Source organism: Balaenoptera musculus, chromosome 2 (genome assembly GCF_009873245.2).
Source record: "Balaenoptera musculus isolate JJ_BM4_2016_0621 chromosome 2, mBalMus1.pri.v3, whole genome shotgun sequence".
Classification (NCBI taxonomy): Eukaryota; Metazoa; Chordata; class Mammalia; order Artiodactyla; family Balaenopteridae; genus Balaenoptera; species Balaenoptera musculus.
Genome location: NC_045786.1, coordinates 77,414,818 through 77,435,880, shown reverse-complemented (window position 1 = coordinate 77,435,880; position 21,063 = coordinate 77,414,818). Strand labels below are relative to the sequence as shown.

The 21,063-nt window shown below is 38.7% G+C and overlaps 1 protein-coding gene and 1 pseudogene across 5 annotated transcripts in view; one reads left to right on the top strand and one right to left on the bottom strand.

Moving 5' to 3' along the window:
• TEX9 (testis expressed 9) overlaps positions 1-21,063 on the top strand; it is a 247,054-nt gene that overhangs the window by 114,465 nt on the left and 111,526 nt on the right. The gene's annotated exons all lie outside the window — the stretch shown is intronic.
• LOC118891567 lies at positions 8,845-8,896 on the bottom strand (annotated as a pseudogene).

Genomic DNA, 21,063 nt, shown 5'->3' with positions numbered 1-21,063 from the left:
GACTACAGCTTTGTAGTATAGTCTGAAGTCAGGGAGCCTGACTCCTCCAGCTCTGTTTTTCTTTCTCAAGACTGCTTTGGCTATTCGGGGTCTTTTGTGTCTCCATACAAATTTTAAGATTTTTTTGTTCTACTTCTGTGAAAAATGCCATTGGTATTTTGATAGGGATTGCATTGAATCTGTAGATTGCCTTGGGTAGTGTAGTAATTTTGACAATATTGATTCTTCCAATCCATTAACATGGTATATCTTTCCATCTGTTAGTGTCTTCTTTGATTTCTTTCACCAGCATCTTATACTTTTTGGAGTGCCGGTCTCTTGTCTCTTTAGATAGGTTTATTCCTAGGTATTTTATTCTTTCTGATGCAGTGGTAAATGGGGTTGCTTCTTGAATTTCTTTCTGATCTTTTGTTGATAGTGTATAGAAATGCAGCAGATTTCTGTGTATTAATTTTGTAACCTGCAACTTTACCAAATTCATTGATGAGCTCTAATAGTTTTCTGGAGGCATCTTTAGGATTTTCCATGTATAGGATCATGTCATCTGCAAACAGTGACAGTTTAACTTCCTCTTTTCCAATGTGGATTCCTTTTATTTCTTTTTCATCTATGATTGCTATAGCTAGGACTTCCAAAACTATGTTGAATAAAAGTGGCAGAAGTGGACATCCCTGTTTTGTTCCTGATCTTAGAGGAAATGCATTCAGCTTTTCACCATTGAGTATGATGTTAGCTGTAGGTTTGTCATATATGGCCTTTATTATGTTGAGGTATGTTTCCTCTATGCCCACTTTCTGGAAAGTTTTTATCATAAATGGTCATTGAATTTTGTCAGAAGCTTTTTTTGCGTCTATTGAGTGATCATATGGTGGGGTTTTTTTTGAATTTTTGAATTTTATTTTATTTATTTTTTTATACAGCAGGTTCTTATTAGTTGTCTGTTTTATACATATTAGTGTATATAAGTCAATCCCAATCTCCCAATTCATCCCACCACCAGATGATCATATGGTTTTTATTCTTCAATTTGTTAATGTGGTGTATCACACTGATTGATTTGTGGATATTGAAAAATCCTGACATCCCTGGGAGAAATCCCTATTGATCATGGTGTATGATCCTTTTAATGCATTGTTGGATTTGGATTGCTAGTATTTTGCTGAAGATTTTTGCATCTATATTCATCAATGATATTGGTGTGTAATTTTCTTTTTTTGTGGTATCTTTGTCTAGTTTTGGTATCAGTGTGATGGTGGCCTCATAGAATGAACTTGGGAGTTTTCCTTCCTCTGCAGTTTTTGGGAACAGTTTCAGAAGGATAGGTGTTACCTCTTCCCTAATGTTTGATAGAATTCTCCTGTGAAGCCATCAGGTCCTGGACCTTTGTTTGTCAGGAGTTTTTTAATCACAGTTTTCAATTTCAGTGCTTGTGATTGGCCTGTTTATATTTTCTATTTCTTCCTGGTTCAGTCTTTGGAGACTGTACCTTTCTGAGAATTTGTCCATTTCTTCCAGGTTGTCCATTTTATTGACATATAGTTGCTTGTAGTATTCTCTTATGATCCTTTGTATTTCTGTGGTGTCAGTTGTAGCTTCTTCTTTTTCATTTCTAACTTTATTGATTTGAGTCCTCTCCCTTTTTTTCTTTATGAGTCTGGCTAATGGTTTATCAATTTTGTTCATCTTTTCAAAGAACCAACTTTTAGTTTCCTTGATCTTTGCTATTGTTTTCTTTCTCTCTATTTCATTTATTTCTGATCTGATCTTTATGATTTCTTTCCTTCTACTAACTTTAGGTTTTGTTTGTTCTTCTTTCTCTAGTTACTTTAGGTGTAAGTTTAGGTTGTTTATGTGAGATTTTTCTTGTTTCCTGAGGTAAGATTGTACTGCTGTAAACTTCCCTCTTAAAATTGCTTTTGCTGCATCCCACAGGTTTTGGATCATTTTCATTCATCTGTAGGTATTTTTTTATTTCCTCTTTAATTTCTTCAGTGATCCATTGGTTGCTTAGTAGCATATTGTTTAGCTTCCATGTGTTTGTGTTTTTTATAGTTTTTTTCTTGTAGTTTATTTCTAATCTCATAGTGTTGTGATCAGAAAAGATGCTTCATATGATTTCAATTTTCTTAAATTTACCAAGGCTTGATTTGTGATCCAAGTTATGATCTATCCTGGAGAATGATCCATGTGCATGTGAGAAGAAAGTGTAATCTGCTGTTTTCAGATGGAATGACCTATAAATATCAATTAAATCTATCTGGTTTATTGTGTCATTTAAAGCTTTTGTTTCCTTATTAATTTTCTGTCTGGATAATCTGTCCATTGGTGTAAGTGAGGTGTTAAAGTCCCCCACTATAATTATGTTACTGTCGATTTCCTCTTTTATAGCTGTTAGCAGTTGCCTTATGTATTGAGGTGCTCCTATGTTGGGTGCATATATATTTATAATTGTTAGATCTTCTTCTTGGATTGATCCCTTGATCATTATGTAGTGTCCTTCCTTGTCTCTTGTAACAGTCTTTATTTTAAAGTCTATTTGGTCTGATATGAGTATTGCTACTACAGATTTCTTTTGATTTCCATTTGCATGGAATATCTTTTTCCATCCCCTCACTTTCAATCTGTGTGTGTCCCTAGGTCTGAAGTGGGTCTATTGTAGACAGCATATATACCAGTCTTCTTTTTGTATCCATTCAGCTAGCCTGTGTCTTTTGGTTGGACCATTTAATCCTTTCACGTTTAAGGTATTTATTGATATGTATGTTCGTATTACCATTTTCTTAATTGTTTTGGGTTTGTTTTTGTAGGTTCTTATCTTCTCTTGTGTTTCCCACTTAGAGAAGTTCCTTTAGCACTTGTTGTAGAGCTGGTTTGGTGGTGCTGAATTCTCTTAGCTTTTGCTTGTATGTAAAGCTTTTGATTTCTCCATTGAATCTGAATGAGATCCTTGCTAGGTAGAGTAATCTTGGTTGTAGCTTCTTCCCTTTCATCACTTTAAATATATCGTGCCACTCCCTTCTGGCTTGTAGAGTTTCTGCTGAGAAATCAGGTGATAACCTTATGGGAGTTTCCTTGTATGTTATTTGTTGTTTTTCCCTTGTTGCTTTTAATATTTTTTCTTTGTCTTTAATTTTTGTCAATTTGATTACTATGTGTCTCAGCATGTTCGTCCTTGGGTTTTTCCTGCCTGGGACTATCTGTGCTTCCTGGACTTGGCTGACTGTTTCATTTCCCACATTAGAGAAGTTTTCAGCTATTGTCTCTTCAGATATTTTTTCGGGTCCTTTCACTCTGTCTTCTCCTTCTGGGACCCCTATAATGCGAATGTCTGTGCATTTAATGTTGTCCCAGAGGTCTCTTAGGCTGTCTTCATTTCTTTTCATTCTTTTTTCTTTATTCTGTTCTGCAGCAGTGATTTCCACCATTCTGTCTTCCAGGTCACTTATCCGTTCTTCTGCCTCAGTTATTCTGCTATTGATTCCTTCTAGTGTATTTTTCATTTCAGTTATTGTATTGTTCATCTCTGTTTTTTTGTTCTTTAATTCTTCTAGGTCTTTGTTAAACATTTCTTGCATCTTCTCGATCATTGCCACCATTCTTTTTCCAAGGTCCTGGATCATCTTCACTATCATTATTCTGAATTTTTTTTCTGGAAGGTTGCCTATCTTCACTTCATTTCATTGTTTTTCTGGGGTTTTATCTTGTTCCTTCATCTGGTACGTAGTCCTCTGCCTTTTCATCTTGTCTATCTTTCTGTGAATGTGGTTTTCGTTCCCCAGGCTGCAGGATTGTAGCTCTTCTTGCTTCTGCTGTCTGCCCTCTGATGGATGAGGCTATCTAAGAGGCTTGTGCAAGCTTCCTCTTGGGAGGGACTGGTGGTGGGTAGAGCTGGGTGTTGCTCTGGTGGGCAGAGCTCAGTAAAACTTTAATCCACTTCTCTGCTGATGGGTGGGGCTGAGTTCCCTCCCTGTTGGTTGTTTGGCCTGAGGTGACCCAGCACTGAAGGGTACAGGCTCTTTGGTGGGGCTAATGGCGGACTCTGGGAAGGCTCAAGCCAAGGAGTTCTTCCCAGAACTTCTTCTGCCAGTGTCCTTGTCCCCATGGTGAGCCACAGCCATCCCCTGTGGTGAGCCACAGCCACCTCCCACCTCTGCAGGAGACCCTTCAACACTAGCAGGTAGGTCTGGTTCAGTCTCCTATGGGGTCACTGCTCCTTTCCCCTGGGTCCTGGTGCACACACAATTTGTGTGTGCCCTCGAAGAGTGGAGTCTTTGTTTCCCCCAGTCCTGTCAAAGTTCTGCAATCAAATCCCGCTAGGCTTCAAAGTCTGATTCTCTGGGGATTCCTCCTCCCATTGCCGGACCCCCAGGTTGGGAAGCCTGACAACGTGGGGCTCAGAACCTGCACTCCAGTGGGTGGACTTCTGTGGTATAATTGTTCTCCAGTTTGTGAATCACCCACCCAGCGGTTATGGGGTTTGATTTTATTGTGATTGCACCCTTCCTACTGTCTCACTGTGGCTTCTCCTTTGCCTTTTGATGTGTGGTATCTTTTTTGATGAGTTCCAGTGCCTTCCTGCCAATGATTGTTCAACAGTTAGTTGTGATTCTGGTGCCCTTGCAAGAGGGAGTGAGCGCATGCCCTTGTACTCCACCATGTTGAACCAGTCTCTACACATTGAATCTTTATTTCCATTTCTTCACTCTCTCATAATGCAGGCCATGGGAAAAGTGTGTTTCCTTTTGTTTTAAGGATGCACAATTAATTTTCCTGTTTATTCAAACTGACCACTTCTTGGTGGTCTCTGGCTTACATATTTCAAATGCTGGAAAATTGTATGAAACAAGACCTATTTCATGGTCTGACTAAAGTCAGTGTCAATAATGTCAATTTTTAAATTAACATTTTTGGATCCACATTTTGTGATTTATCCAGACTCCTAAATCTTTTTCCACTTCTATGTTTTGTGAATGTGTATTTACCATTTGTACAAGGTGCTACAGTGATCCCTTATCTCACATTTGAAGGTCTAGGAATGAACATATGGTCCCAAATAATCCAGTACTCCTAGTATCATTAGTAAGAAAGCATAAATGATTCCCAGATATCCACATAGTTTGATTAATTAGGCTCAGAATTAGAGACTCTCCAAGTTGAGAGGGATGTTAAAGATCCTTCCAGCCAACTGTCCTTGTCAAGAGTCAGCCAGGTTCTGCTCACAGTCTGGCACTTGTCACTGACAAAAATGCTCTTTTCCCAGAGACAGTTTATTCCAGTTTGAAGCAGCTTTAACTGCCAGACAGTTCTTATTTAAGTAGAAATTCTTCTCCTTGTGACTTCCACTAGCCTCTTTTTCTATGGTTTCTTTAGTATCATGATGAATACATCAGTTTTTCTTTTACTTATTAGCCCTTTAAATATTTGAAAGTAGTTTTCATGCCCCCTTCACAGCTTTAAAATGAACACTTATAGACAAATATCTTTATTGAAGAACACAGAAAGAACTCTTTAACTTTTCTTCTGTTTATGTTTTTTTACATCTGACTTATAAAACATCATATATAAAATGTTTTTTAAACTTTTATTAACTTTTTACGTAAATCATCTGAGCTTTAGTAGAAGTATTTGAAAATTACAGATAGATATCTTACTATGAGTATGCCCAGAAACAGATGAAACAAGGATTTGAGTGTAAGCAGATTATTTCAGAAATGCAGAATACTTATGGGAATGGAGGAGTAATATAACGAAGAGAATCCAACCAGTGAGGGTGTGTTATTAAGCCAGATATCACAGTGGGCTACTAAAGAGAAATCTCATGGAGAAATACTGAGAAATGCTGTAAAAAAAATGCCTCAGAATGAGGTCACCTCAAGGGTGAGCTACTACCTCAGCATTTTCAGCCCACTGCCAGACAAGCTGTCTTCCACAGTTCTGGAATAAAAAGCTGTCAGACACAGAGGAAGCCATTAGAAGTTGGCTGCAGTACTACATGGGACACTGGCAGCATCTGGGATAATAATCAAAATAATTATAACTATAATTATTAATGAATAAAATTTTGATGTAATTCTATTCAGAATTTTTCTATATATATATATATATTTATATGACTATAAGTTATCATAAATAAGGTCATTCTGGACTTCCGTGGTGGTGCAGTGGTTAAGAATACACCTGCCAGTGCAGGGGACACGGGAAAGATCCCTGGTCTGGGAAGATCCCACATGCCGCAGAGCAACTTAAACCCGTGTGCCACAACTACTGAGCCTGCACTCTAGAGCCTCCAGCCACAACTACTGAAGCCCGCATGCCCTAGAGCCCACGACCCCAACTACTGAGCCCATGCACCACAACTACTGAAGCCTGCATGCTCTAGGGCCCACGTGCCACAACTACTGAGCCCGTGTGCTGCAACTACTGAAGCCTGTGCACCTAGAGCCTGTGCTCTGCAACAAGAGAAGCCACCGCAACGAGAAGCCTGCACGCCGCAACAAAGAGTAGTCCCCACTCGCCTCAACTAGAGAAAGCCCACAAACAGCAACTAAGACCCAACGCAGACAAAAAAAATAATAATAAGGTATTCTACAATATTAACTTGCAGCCTGCTTTGACACTTACTAATACCATACATCACATCTTTCTATGTCAATAAATATAAATCTACTCATATCATCACTAATTATGATATACTATACCATGACTTATTAAACTAATTCTCTAGTTGGACACTTAGTTTGGTTCCAGGTTTTTGCTGTTCTTCAGGGAGATGCTTTATTTCAGTCTCATTTGAACATTGAATTTATACTTGGTTCAGTTGCCACTCAACTATATGTTTATTATGATAATGTGCTTAAAAGATATAAACAGTGTGAGAAAGAACGCTGTGTATTCAAATGTCAGTGATTCATACTTGCTTTGCAGTTTAGGAATATTACTTAATTCAGATAAGTTTGAATTCAAAATACTGTATTATGTCTTGTGATTATATCACAAGATACGGCCATTTAGGTTACAGAGATTCAACTTTGTGTTTCACTTAACACCACTACCACAACTTAGGATCCATTTCTTTATATTTATGAAGATTAATTTGGATTTGACCTGAGTACCACCAGTTCAGAGCCATCACGGCTTCCCATGTGTGGTTGTATAGTTGGAGTACTTTCTTTTCTCCTCAGAACCCTTGTTGTCTGTTAGTTTATAGCAGTGCTAAATTATGCATCATATCCTCATGATCTCAACTTGTTCAGTGGGTATGATATTGTCTTAAGTTAGGTTTTCTGAGAAACAGACTGAGATGGAGATGTGCACGTGGGAGGTTTAAAGGAGTGTAGTCTCAGAAACATTCTGAGAAACATAACTTCACTTCATGTAGAGACAGCTTATCCTGGATTCTGGTTACTCTTTTTTTTTTCCTGGAGAAATTTACAACAGGGTTAGTAGGAAAAATTCCAAATCCTGACATTGCATTTGACCTTGAAACTCATCATGTCTCTCCTTTTCCACAGATCCTATATCCCCTTAACATTCAACTAGCCCTTCTGCTGGGCTAGGTGACTTGTCTGGTGGGGCTATCCAGACTCTCTTCCTTGAGGGATTAAGTCCTGAGTTACCATGTCTGTCGTAGGCTGTGGATGCTTAGGCTTTGTCCATTTGCTATCAAAATTGCCTAGGGAAGTTATCAAGGGGCATTCCAGTGGACCAGCTAAGTGCAGAATAGTCTTCCTTCCCCCGCATCGTGTAACGGAATTCTACCTCATCCAAGTCAATTACCCCGCCAGTACAGGGACTCTTTTCCTTGACAGCCAGCCTCTTGGCACAAGGAATCCAAAATGAGCAGGCAGTAGCCTCATAGTAAAATTTAATGAGACTGTTATGACTGTGTTCCTATTTGGAAGCATTTCCCCTATGCAAACTAGAACCTCTAGGCCTGCAGAGCATGAAGTTGCAGTGACAGAAATCACTTGGGGCGCTAGTAGAGAAAGCTACTCCTACTTCCACAACCTGGGTTCCCAGGTTTGGAAAATATCCCCATACAATGGCTATTGATTTGTGTGAACCCTATCCTGAAGAATCATGCCCATGCATATGTGATGCTGTGCTTTCATAAGTCTGTTCTACTTCTCTATCAGGCCTGCAGGTTTGGAGGGATACAGTATGTGATAGGACCAGTGACTCTCATGGTTCTGGGTCCATCACCACATCTCTTCTGTAAAAATGCTCACTTCATCTGAGACAGTGATCCTTTGTATAGTGGTGTTGTCTGAGGCACTTTGGGCAGGAAAATTAAACCCATACCTGAAATAGATCTCAATATTAATTTGGAGGTGATGTCTCAGCAAGCCCCAGACCCTAAAAACTTCACTCACATGGGTAGGCCTGAATTTTCGTAGGGTTTGTCTCCTATACTCTGGAGTGCATGTGTCTTACCAAGGTATACAGAGTACTTGCCAGTTTCTTATGCAGTAAGTTCAACTAACATGAAATTTCTAATGTCATAGAACAGTGTCGTGTTCCACGGGAAATCCAGATGGTCCAGGTATTTTCCACTATGTTTTAATGGAGTATAGGAGAGTTAACCCTGGAGCAAGACCATTAATGTATACTATTGTCCATTCCATGTAAAAGCAAAGTGCTTAATCTCCTTCTGCTTCTAGGTATTGAAAACAACACATTTGTCAGATTAATAGCCACATACCACTTATTAAGGGCTGTGCTAATCTGCTATAACAATGATATCACATCCATTACAGTAGCTACAATTAGGATTGCTACTTAGTTAAATTCAAGATATTATCCTCCTTGTATTTTAGAGGCCAGACAGGGCAGTTACAGATGAATATAAAGGGTACCTTCAAGGGGAGTGCTAACCTTCTCTACTTTCATACAACACTACCCACTGGCATTTTTCACAGAACTAGAACAAAAAATTTCACAATTTGTATGGAAACACAAAAGACCCCGTATAGCCAAAGCAATCTTGTGAAAGAAAAACGGAGCTGGAGGAATCAGGCTCCCTGACTTCAGACTATACTACAAAGCTACAGTAATCAAGACAGTATGGTACTGGCACAAAAACAGAAATATAGATAAATGGAACAGGATAGAAAGCCCAGAGTTAAACCCACGCACATATGGTCACCTTATCTTTGATAAAGGAGGCAAGAATATACAGTGGAGAAAAGACAGCCTCTTCAATAAGTGGTGCTGGGAAAACTGGACAGCTACATGTAAAAGAATGAAATTAGAACACTCCCTAACACCATACACAACAATAAACTCAAAATGGATTAAAGACCTAAATGTAAGGCCAGACACCATCAAACTCTTAGAGGAAAACATAGGCAGAACACTCTATGACATAAATTACAGCAAGATCCTTTTTGACCCACCTCCTAGAGAAATGGAAATAAAAACACAAATAAACAAATGGGACCTAATGAAACTTAAAAGCTTTTGCACAGCAAAGGAAACCATAAACAAGACGAAAAGACAACCCTCAGAATGGAAGAAAGTATTTGCAAATGAAGCAACTGACAAAGGATTAATCTCCAAAACATACAAGCAACTCATGCAGCTCAATATCAAAAAAACAAACAACCCAATCCAAAAATGGGCAGAAGGCCTAAATAGACATTTCTCCAAAGAAGATATACAGATTGCCAACAAACACATGAAAGAATGCTCAACATCATTAATCATTAGAGAAATGCAAATCAAAACTACAATGAGATATCATCTCACACCCATCAGAATGGTCATCATCAAAAAATCTACAAACAATAAATGCTGGAGAGGGTGTGGAGAAAAGGGAACCCTCTTGTACTGTTAGTGAGAATGTAAATTGATATAGCCACTGTGGAGAACAGTATGGAGGTTCCTTAAAAAACTACAAATAGACCTACCATATGACCCAGCGATCCCACTGCTGGGCATATGCCCTGAGAAAACCATAATTCAAAAAGAGTCATGTACCAAAATGTTCATTGCAGCTCTATTTACAATAGCCAGGACATGGAAGCAACCTAAGTGTCCATCAGCAGATGAATGGGTAAAGAAGATGTGGCATATCTACACAATGGAATATTACTCAGCCATAAAAAGGAACGAAACTGAATTATTTGTAGTGAGGTGGATGAACCTAGAGACCGTCATACAGAGTGAAGTAAGTCAGAAAGAGAAAAACAAATACCATATGCTAACACATAAATATGGAATCTAAAAAAAAAAGAAAATGGTCAGAAGAACCTAGGGGCAAGATGGGAATAAAAATGCAGACCTACTAGAGAATGGACTTGAGGATACGGGGAGGGGGAAGGGTAATCTGGGACAAAGTGAGAGAGTGGCATGGACATATATACACTACCAAATGTAAAATAGATAACTAGTGGGAAGCAGCCGCATAGCACAGGGAGATCAGCTCGGTGCTTTGTGATCACCTAGAGGGGTGGGATAGGGAGGGTGGGAAGGAGGGAGATGCAAGAGGGAAGAGATATGGGGACATATGTATATGTATAACTGATTCACTTTGTTATAAAGTAGAAACTGACACACCATTGTAAAGCAATTATACTCTAATAAAGATGTTTAAAACAAAAAAAACAAAAAACAAAACCAGAAAAGAAAATGGGTACCTTCAAGCCTTCATCATTTAAGTCTTTGAGGATGGTACTAATCTCTGCCATTCCCACTAGAGCGGTATTGTTCTTGATTTTACAGTCTTCCAAGGATGGGGAGGGCAATATCAGGGGTTTCCGCTTGGCCTTTTCTATTATAATGGTTTTTCTTTCATAGGTCAGGAAACCAATGTGAGGGTTCTGCCAATTGCTGAGGATGTCCACTCCAATTATGTGTTTAGATACCAGGGAAATGACCATTAGATCATTTTATATTTATTTTTATTCTTGGAACCAATGGAGGCACTATGAGATGGACTTGGGCCAAGATTCCTTTTTTTTTTTAAGAATTTCACTTTATTTATTTATTTATTTTTTGGCTGTGTTGGGTCTTCGTTTCTGTGCCAGGGCTTTCTCTAGTTGCGGCAAGCGGGGGCCACTCTTCATCGCGGTGCGCGGGCCTCTCACTATCCAGCCCTCTGGAGCACAGGCTCCAGACGCGCAAGCTCAGTAGTTGTGGCACACGGGCTTAGTTGCTCCGCGGCATGTGGGATCTTCCCAGACCAGGGCTCGAACCCGTGTCCCCTGCATTGGCAGGCAGATTCTCAACCACTGCGCCACCAGGGAAGCCCAAGATTCCATTTTTTATCTGATTTCCTTACTCTAACAGAATTCTATTCCTTATTCTAACAGAGGTGTTGTGGTAACATTTTGGGCCATGGGGTATTCAACTCTGTTCATTCAGACCTTACATCCAACATCCCTCAAAAACTTGTATGTATTCCCTTTCCTCAGTTACCTGAGAAAAGTCTTTGTGGGGGAGGACTGGGGAATCACTGTGGTACACATTTGCTGTTGTATTGCAGTGTCCTTCTTCAAGGGATCTGGCCTCCCTAATTGATGGGTTCTGAGTCTGAGAACTGTCTTAGATCTGGAAACTAGATAAGGGATTATTTCTTCCTACTGGGGCAGCTGACCCCAATCTTTTGCTGATCCAGTAATATATGTCCCTGATTGATTGTTTATAGTGAGTAATACTTTGTTGGATCCCTATCTAGCTCCTGGATACATCATGTTCTATAAATTACTGTGGGTTGGGCTTCCCTAGTTGCCTTGCTACCCAAGAGAATAATTACACCCACCTTGCTTCTGACAGTTAGGTGCTGCCACCTGGCCTCTGCTATTCCAGGATTATACCATCACTATTAGGGAGCCTAGTTGTGTTACAAAATTTCTTACTGTCAGCCTCTTCTTACAGAGAACAGGCACTACTGAGCATCTCCCTGCTGCTGCAGCCCGTCTTCACCATTGCATTTTGTATTGCTTTGGTAAATAGCATGTCTTCAGGGCCATACCAGGCAATATAATTAGCTGTTGAATTTTCCACTTCATTTAACATAGGCCGTTGCTTTTTCAAAGCTTCTAGAGAACCATCCGAGAAACTTACTAGAACTGGATGTCAAGATCCTTGCCAGGGTGTTAATTCCAATGTTATAGAAGAGTGCCTCTATATCAACAGACCCTTCTTCAGTCTGCTTTGTATTCTGTTCCCTGTGATTCAGCATCCTCAGCATCTACTTCCATGGATATGGTCCCGGTTTTTGGTCACTGTATGTTATTGAGATGCTACAGCTCATCTGTTGCTCATTTCTCTTCTGCCTTAGCAAACCCGACACTCCCTAATTATGTTGAGATTTTACTCCAGTTGTTGATCTGGACATAAGTTGGTGGCAGATCCCAAGAAGGGTAAGCATTGTTTTGTAAGTCGCCTGTCTATTTGAAACATCTGCATATTCTTCAAGCAGAGCAGTGCTCATCTTCTAACAAGAATGAATGGGGCACATCTGTAGGCTCAGAGGGTTCAGATATATCAGGGGTTCAAAGTTCTCAGCTGGATCTACCCAGAATCCTTAACTCAAGTCTCAGGGTCTCATTCTTTCCATATCAGGGCCCTGATTTTGGCATAGGAAACTTTCTAGGGTTGAAAATGCAATATTTTCTAAAATTCTACTCTTAAGATGAGGTCCTCAACCAATGATGACTTCTTTAAGTGCTACCTAATAGGATCTTTAGTATTCACACTTTGCTTTGAATTGATGAGTGGTCATCTTTAGCCTATCATTTTCTTTTTTCACTTCAAAACATTGATGGTGTTCAGCAACAACTAGGCAATTCCACAATCCTTGTAACTACTACTTCTCCCGTACCTCTCAAATGCCAGAGATATTGAACAAGCCGGTGCATCTTCATCCAGATCGTATCCCAATTAGCCACAATTGGGAAGCCTTAATGATTTTACTGCTTCAGGATACCAGGACTACCAATACTCTACCTACCCACAGCGGTGAGGTCCTCATTGGCAGCTGGCCAGCAGGTGATTCAGCTCGTGAATACCATCCTTAGAGTCCGCGTCCTAGCCCATTCCTAACACATTCTGAGGTTCTCTAGGAGCAGAAGCTGAGACAAGGATTCAGATGCAGGTGATTTATTGAGGGAGTGTACTTCCGGAAGAAACTTAAAAGAGATAGAAGGGCAGTGCTCTGGTGTATTTAAAATGGTTCCTTTTCCTCTCCCCCTGAAGGAAGACCAAGGGGATTTCCCTCCAGTATATACGTGGGAATCTGGTCAGACTCCTAGAGGTAAATCTCACAGTATGTGGGTACCCTCCATGAGTGAATTTCTTTGGAGTTTTTAACTCTCAGAGTTGTCTGTAATGAGCCTCCAGCAATTTGTCAATTACTGTTATGTTTTTCCTACCCAGGCACTGGTTCCTGTGGCATTTCCAACTGTGAGTCTCTGCTCTGCTATGTGCTTAACAATACAAATGATGAAGCATTTTTACTGAGTGGGGGCAGAGATTTCAGCATTTTCTAAAGAAAACTTGCACCTAAAATTGTGCTCTTCCATGACTATTTGGGATAATCATGTGGAAAATCATTATAAATGATGCATGTTTAAGCAAGGGGCTACCAGAATTCTGTGACTTTTAGGTTAGCTTGGAGGAAACCTGAACCCATTCTGAAAACCAACCAGCGATCAGTACTAAAATAGCATGTAAGTCCTGTGGAAACGTTTTGAACAACTATCATGAGTACAAAACAATCTAAAGATTTGAATTTCAACACAATCACTGTTTATAAATGTGTATTTTAAATCATATGTTAACAAAGAACAGTTTCTTCTAACATCAAAAAAGAGTAGACCATTTAATTTTGACTCTTTAATGGAATAAAAAAATAGAAGAAATATAGCTCAGTTTTACAAATTTAGCCTTTAGGACATTAAATAGATTAGATTTCTATGGATACAATAACATAGAAGTTCATGGCAAAGTTTTCAAATGTAATAAAATCTGTTGGATTTTTCTATAATAAATACAAGTTAAAAAAAAAGAGAGAAGGAAGCAGGATAGGGAAGGGGAAAGAGCATGCAATGATGCGGTCGCAGGTTAAGTCTGACTTAAGAATGGGGCTGGGTCCTCTGGAATATAAATCACACTGACAGTTTTCCCAACTTGAGGCAAGAGGGCCAGGCTTTTTTAGACCTTTAGGTCAGTCATTTACTAACACCCCAGCCACTAACCTATGCACCTGGAATGCTTCTTTTGTACTTTGAGCAATAAGTAGAAATTTGGAAAAAATTTTTTAAAAGTGGCCTCATGCTGTTTACTTTCTTCCAAGATTTCCTGGTTAATTTTATTGGGGAGTAATACAAAAACCAAAAGTCTTTAGTCCCTTAAATGTTCCCATTGCTCAAGCAGCAAAATAACAATAATAATTATTATTATTTTAAGAATTGATGTAAAATGTGAGTCTGTGAAAGGAAGTGAGAATATGCAAAAGAAAAATTAATATAAAGTATATAAAAAATAATCATAATTATAAAAATGTTCACTTTAATAGGAAATCTTTAATGTTAATTCTAGGTACACAGGAGAGTTACTGGTAGGCAAAAATGCTGATAATTTTAGAGGCAGAGGTGGAAAAGATAGTTCTTTTTAATAAAAGTTATGAGCTCATATTGATCTTCTCAATTTATCATATATGCCGATACCCAACTTTTTTTATCAACTATTGTTTTTTTGGCAAGTGAGGTTTTCTATTACACTGACATAGATTTAATTTCATGCCGACCCCTGTGATGAAGCCCAGAGTCTAGAATTTTAAAAGTTTAAACATGAACTTTCAACTCAGTACTAAAATACCACTCCTTCCCCTTTTCTTGGTGCTATTATTGGTGGTCACTACTCTTGTGGCCCCATAAAAATAATAGCTAATAATATGCAAGGAACTCTTCTAACACTTCATATTATTGCTGTCACATTTTACAGTAACCTTATGAAATAGGAAGTATTGTTATCCTCATTTTTCAGTTTAGAAAACTAAGGCTCAGAGAGGTTAAGTGTAATTGTCACATACCTAGTAAACAAATGAGCCACATGACCATCTCTGCTCATTTTAGAAAATGAATTTCATGGTAGGTGGTTTTAAAAAATAAAAATGTTAAGAGTAATTTTCTTTTCTGTGGTTGTCTGTTTTACTTGAAACAGCAATCTTCCATCTACCCATCTGTGGTCAAGGAAGGAAGTAGGGACAAATATTATGGTTCAGAACATTCAGTATTTTATTAAAGAGAAAGAAAAGAGAAGCTCTGTGTGCTGGAGAAAAGTTGGTGTTGCGGTTAGGGGTGGCAGAAATAAACACACCTAAACACTGGTCCAGCGCAATGAGTTCCTAAAGAGATAGTAAATTACTTTTTAAAAAGCCTCTGTACAAGAAAAATAAACAAGAGTTTACATTGGACTGAAATACTCTCCTCAGGGACAAATGTGGCTTTCTTAAGGATTTGGGGGTATGTCATAGTTAAATAATTCAGAAACAATTAAATGTAATTATTTCACCTGGTTATGTAAGGAACTGACAAATGTGTTCTGTTTTCCCATCCTTTAATATTCCTTTCCAGTGACAGGCTAATCACCTCTGTTTCCTTCTTCATCTGTCTAATTTCCTCCTTCAAGCAGAATGTGTAGCAGTATGCAATTCTAAGGAGCAGAAGTGAGAAAACATCTCCTTGCTTTTTAAGAGTTTTTAAAAGTTTTTTTTAAAGAAAAAACTTTTCTTTATTCCTCTATTCAACTCAGTGGTGCAAAAGGGGATACAAATACTTTTTTTTTTTTTTTTTTTATTTTTTTTTGGCTGCGTTGGGTCTTCATCACTGCGTGAGGGCTTTTCTCCAGTTGCGGCGCACGGGCTTCTCATTGCGGTGGCCTCTCTTGTTGCGGAGCACAGGCTCTAGGAGCGTGGGCTTCAGTAGTTGTGTCACACGGGCTCAGTAGTTGTGGCTCACGGGCTCTAGAGCGCAGGCTCAGTAGTTGTGGTGCACAGGCTTAGTTACTCCGCGGCATGTGGGATCTTCCTGCACCAGGACTCGAACCCGTGTCCCCTGCATTGGCAGGCAGATTCTTAACCACTGCCCCACCAGGGAAGCCCCAAATACTTTTTAGGATTTGTGGAGGTACAAAATACTTTTCTACTGTAGTTTGGAGTCTCTGTGCTTGAGGTCTCTGCCACTAGCTCAGATACTTTGCTGTGTTATTCTAAAATAAATGTGGCAAAGTTTCAGAGCTGGAGTACAGGAAGTCTTGCTGTAGTGATGACCAGGTACTATCATCATTCCTCACTCCACTTAGGCTCTGATTCAAACAAAACACCTGGTCTAGGAAAAGTATAAAACAGCAGCAGCCTGGAGAGCTACCCAAAGATGCCTTCACAGACTTGATACGTGCAGAGGGCACAGATGGTTTCAGGACAAGAGTGATTCTAGAAGGGGTGCAGCCTCCAAATTTTGAGTGATTCAAAACTGCAGAAAGTCTTCAGGCTATACATCTGTTAATACTTGTAAAGGCTGTTTGATTTTGAGTCCAAAAATTTATCCACCACTGGTATGGGTACATACTGAGAATTTCTGACCTTTTGGAAAACAGAGATACTGAAAAAATTGCAACAAAGTTGGCAGTCATTTAGCTCAGCTTTTTAGTTTGAAAAGAATACAGATGTTCAAGGAACTTCATGAAATGTGATGCAGTGGAGGTGAGTGTAGTGTAGGAATAGAAATGGAACAATAAGGAGGATAGGAATTTCTGAGGAAGTAGAAGACAAGGCTGTACAAAATTTTGCTTTATAAAAACTGGCACTAGAAAGTCATCTTCATTCATTTAATTTGTGTGTTCATTTATTTATTCCTCCATATAACAACAAAAAGTTTATTTAGTCTTTATTATATGCCAGGCACAGAAACCAAGGAAGTTCTAGCATATCACCTTATTCTTTTTCCCTCTCTCTGGAACTATAGTGTCACTCTCTTGTGGAGTGCCTGCTTCTTTCCATATTTCTTATTCAGTTCTTAGAATTTCATAAGGCATCTAGCCTGTCTCTTTGACATGAAGTTTTAGCCTTGGCTTCCACTGTTAAATGACCTATTCTTTTGGGATTTCTTGGTTCAAATTCATGAGAGAGAAAATCTGATTGGCTCAGTTCATTTTTTGGTACTGGATACGTCATAGGATCTTGCTAGGTTTATGCATTGACTGTTCAGTTCCTCTCCCTACCATGCAGCCTAGTCAAAATAGCTGTTGCCAAGGGGATGATGGGGCACAGTCACCTGGTACTAAGTGGGAGGTTTGAGCAATAAGTAGGGGCTATGAATGAGACAGGTAGCAGGAATTAGTGCCCAATACAATGTTACCAGAAATTTAGGCAGTAAATTGGTCTATATTGAAGGAAAACTCCCCCAAAACTTTTTAATGATCCAAGTGATATTTTTTCTACTTCGCTCACAATTTCTGATTCATACAGATCTTACCTCCAAAAAATTTTTAACACTGTTCTCTCAAACTTCTATACTATTACTTCTCCAGATCATGTTCTCTTGATGTGCTTTCTTTAATATCTCTCTTTGATCACTGCAATAGCTTGAGTTTCCTGCCTCTTCAAATTTATCCTTCACTGAGTAGCCTGAGTGATCTACATACATACAGACCTCACAATTTCATTTTCTGGCTGGAGAACCTTCACCTAAAGATTAAGACCAGGCTCCTCGGCATGGCGGGCATGCCTTTTAGTCTTCTTATCACACGTAACATTATGAGAAATAAACTGCTTGTACTTCCTTATCACACCATGTTATTTCCCATCTTCAGGCCTTTGCTTATGCTGTCTCCTTTGCTTGAAATGCACTTTACCTTCTTTTAAAAAGACATTAAGAGAGAAAATTACTATTTTATATTTACTCCAATATTTGCCATTTCTGATGCTTTTTATTTTTTCTTGAAGATCCATCTGGTATTATTTCATTTCTGCCTGAAAAACTTCTATAATATTTTTTATAGTTCAGGTCTCCTGATGATAAATTTGCACAGGTCTCCTGGTGACAAGTTTGCATATTTTTCTTTTATTTGAAAATATCTTAATTTTGCTTTCATTATTGACATATATTTTTGCTGGATAAAGAATTCTGGGTTAAAGGTTTTTCCTTTTAGCACTTTAAAGATGTCCCATTGTCAGTTCTCCTCCATTATTTCTGAAGAGAAGTAAGTAGTAATTCAAATTATTGTTGCCCTTTATGTGTCAATTTTCTTTTACTGCTTTCAGGTTTTTTTCATTATCTTCTGTTCGCAAAGATTTGATGATGATGTGTAGGCATGATTTTCTTCATATTTATAGTGTGTTGTGGTCACTGAGCTTCTTGAAGCTGTAAATTTATTTTTTTCACCAAATTTGGAGAGTTTTTAGCCATTATTTTAAAAAATATTTCTTTTGTCCCATTCTAAATCTCCTCTCTGTCTGTGACCTCAGTAACTCATATATCACATGTATTAGAACTACTGATATTTTCCCATAGGTCCCTGAGTCTCTGTTCATATTTTCAACCTTTTTCTCTTTATTGTTTAGATGGAATCATTTCTAATGATTTGTCTTCAAGCTCTCTGAAGTTCCTTTGTCATCTCCATTCTGCTGTTCAGCCCATCTAATGAATTTTTCAAAATTTTACTGTTGATAGTTAGAATAGCTGCTTTAAACTCCTTGTTTGCTAATTCCAACATTTGGATCATCACAAAACCTTCATTGATGGCTTTTTTTTTTTTTTAAAGAAATTCACGTTCTTTTATTTATTTATTTATTTATTTATGACTGTGTTGAGTCTTCGTTTCTGTGCGAGGGCTTTCTCTAGTTGCGGCAAGTGGGGACCACTCTTCATCACGGTGCGCGGGCCTCTCACCATCGCGGCCTCTCTTGTTGCGGAGCACAGGTTCCAGACGCGCAGGCTCAGTAATTGTGGCTCACGGGCCCAGTTGCTCCGTGGCATGTGGGATCTTCCCAGACCAGGGCTCGAACCCGTGTCCCCTGCATTGGCAGGCAGATTCTCAACCACTGCGCCACCAGGGAAGCCCCATTGATGGCTTTTTATTTTGATAATGAGTCACATTTTCCTATTACTGCATATGTCAAGTAACTTTGGGTTATACCTTGGACAGTGTGAATACTAATGTTATGGAGACTCTGGATTCTACTATATTCCTCCAAAGAGTTATTTTAACAGGAAATTGTCAGACTCAATCTGAAAATTTTGTCTTTTGGGAAATACCGCAAATCTCATATCCATCGTTAGCTGAGTTGCTTGAAGACTGCGCATGCATAAATAATTCATTGGTCAGCTAGAGATTTGGGTAGAATTTATACACAGAATTCTGGGCTCTTCCTCTCTGGTCCTGTTTTCCAGTTGCTCCAAACTCTGTCCTCTGGTTATTCAGGCCAGAATTACTGTGAGTTTTCTATCAGAGTTTTAGCCACCCTATGTTGTTCCAACTGTAGCTCGCCCTCAGGTTAAAAGCTATAAAAATGGTAAATGAACTCCATGCCATTCTCTTCACCCAAGTATAATTTTTCTTCCATAAATTGCCTGCTTTTGTCACCCTTCGGTGCCTACAGGTGATTATTTTGTATTGTGTTTAGAGTTTATAGTTGTTATAAACTACAAATGTGTTGGTCCAACAGATTACTCGGTCATACAAGAATTTTAGCTCCTTTCCTTTCTCTTTTTTACCAAAAGAACATCTATTCATTTGTTAAGAATTAATTAAGACATTATCTCCTCAGAGAAACCTTCCCTTTCACCCACTTCCTTCAGGTTGAAAGTTAGTTAGCTACCTAAGAGCTGGTTAGGTGTTCCTCTGGGCTTTCATAGGACCCCATATCAAACTGCTTATAGCACTTGTGATATTTTAGTGAAATTAGTTATGTGTATGTATTTTTTCCAACTGACTATAACAATTTGAGCTCAGGGACCCTAGTTTATTTATTTATCTTTAAATCCCTAGTGTCTAGTACAAGATCTGGTACATAGGCTAAATGTTCTGTTGAACATTCTGTATTGATAAGCCATGAGATATGATATATATATATATATCATAAAATTATACACATTTTTAAATTTTATGATTTTTTATTATGATTTTTATGATTCTTTTCCTGTTGGTAAGTGTGTAAGGGTGTAGTGTCCAGATAGTCAAATCACAGGGTTCAATCTAAATCTTGGCCTAGTAGGGTAGGATGGTTATGGAGATAGTCAAGTAGCTTGGAGTCCTAGAAAGGGTTTTAGACCCAGCAGTGGGAATGACAATTCAAACTAGGAACTGAGGTAGAATCTATGTCCTGTTGAGTAGGCAATGATGGTGGGGGCCAGAGAAGAAGGTAGCTACATAGTGGACCTACAGATGTCTGAAGGTTCTCATTCCATTCAGAGCAACTAATTCCAGATTCTACTCACTTAGTCTGGCACTGGGTGAGTCTGACCTTTAGTCTGATGATCTTCAATGATTAGTTTATTTTTACTAGGGGACATATCAGTTGTGGTCCCAAAAATGTCATGATTTTTTGATTCATTTCATTAGGCCTTGAGCTTGCATTGGTCCTTAAAATGTCCCTAACTAAAGTGAAAATATTTGTGGGAGGGGTAACAGTTTAGAAGATAGTCATTTAACTGATAGCTTGCTGTGGCCAAGACCAGGCAAGAATATGCCATATAATGAGTGTTTAAAGAGTCTGTAGCATGTGTGGCGGTGGAGTTGGTAAGCTGGAAGAAGGGCAACTGTAAAACATTTCCATGGCTTGATTGAAGGTCACTGTTTCAGGAGACCCTTGTCAATTTTCCCTTCATAGGCTATCAAACCCTGGACACTTAGGATACGATGTTTTCCCTGTCTCTTGAGAAAAAGATGAAAATAATTTGTGGCTATTAACTATGTTTTGTAGGTCTTGCCCAGATTTTGTGCACCTTTCTATGAAAGATAAATTTCACATTATAGCAATCATGGATCCAAAGTAACTTTGTTTGAAATTTATGCCAGGTTTCTGTTTATTGTCTCCAGTAAAGGACAAAGAAAGAC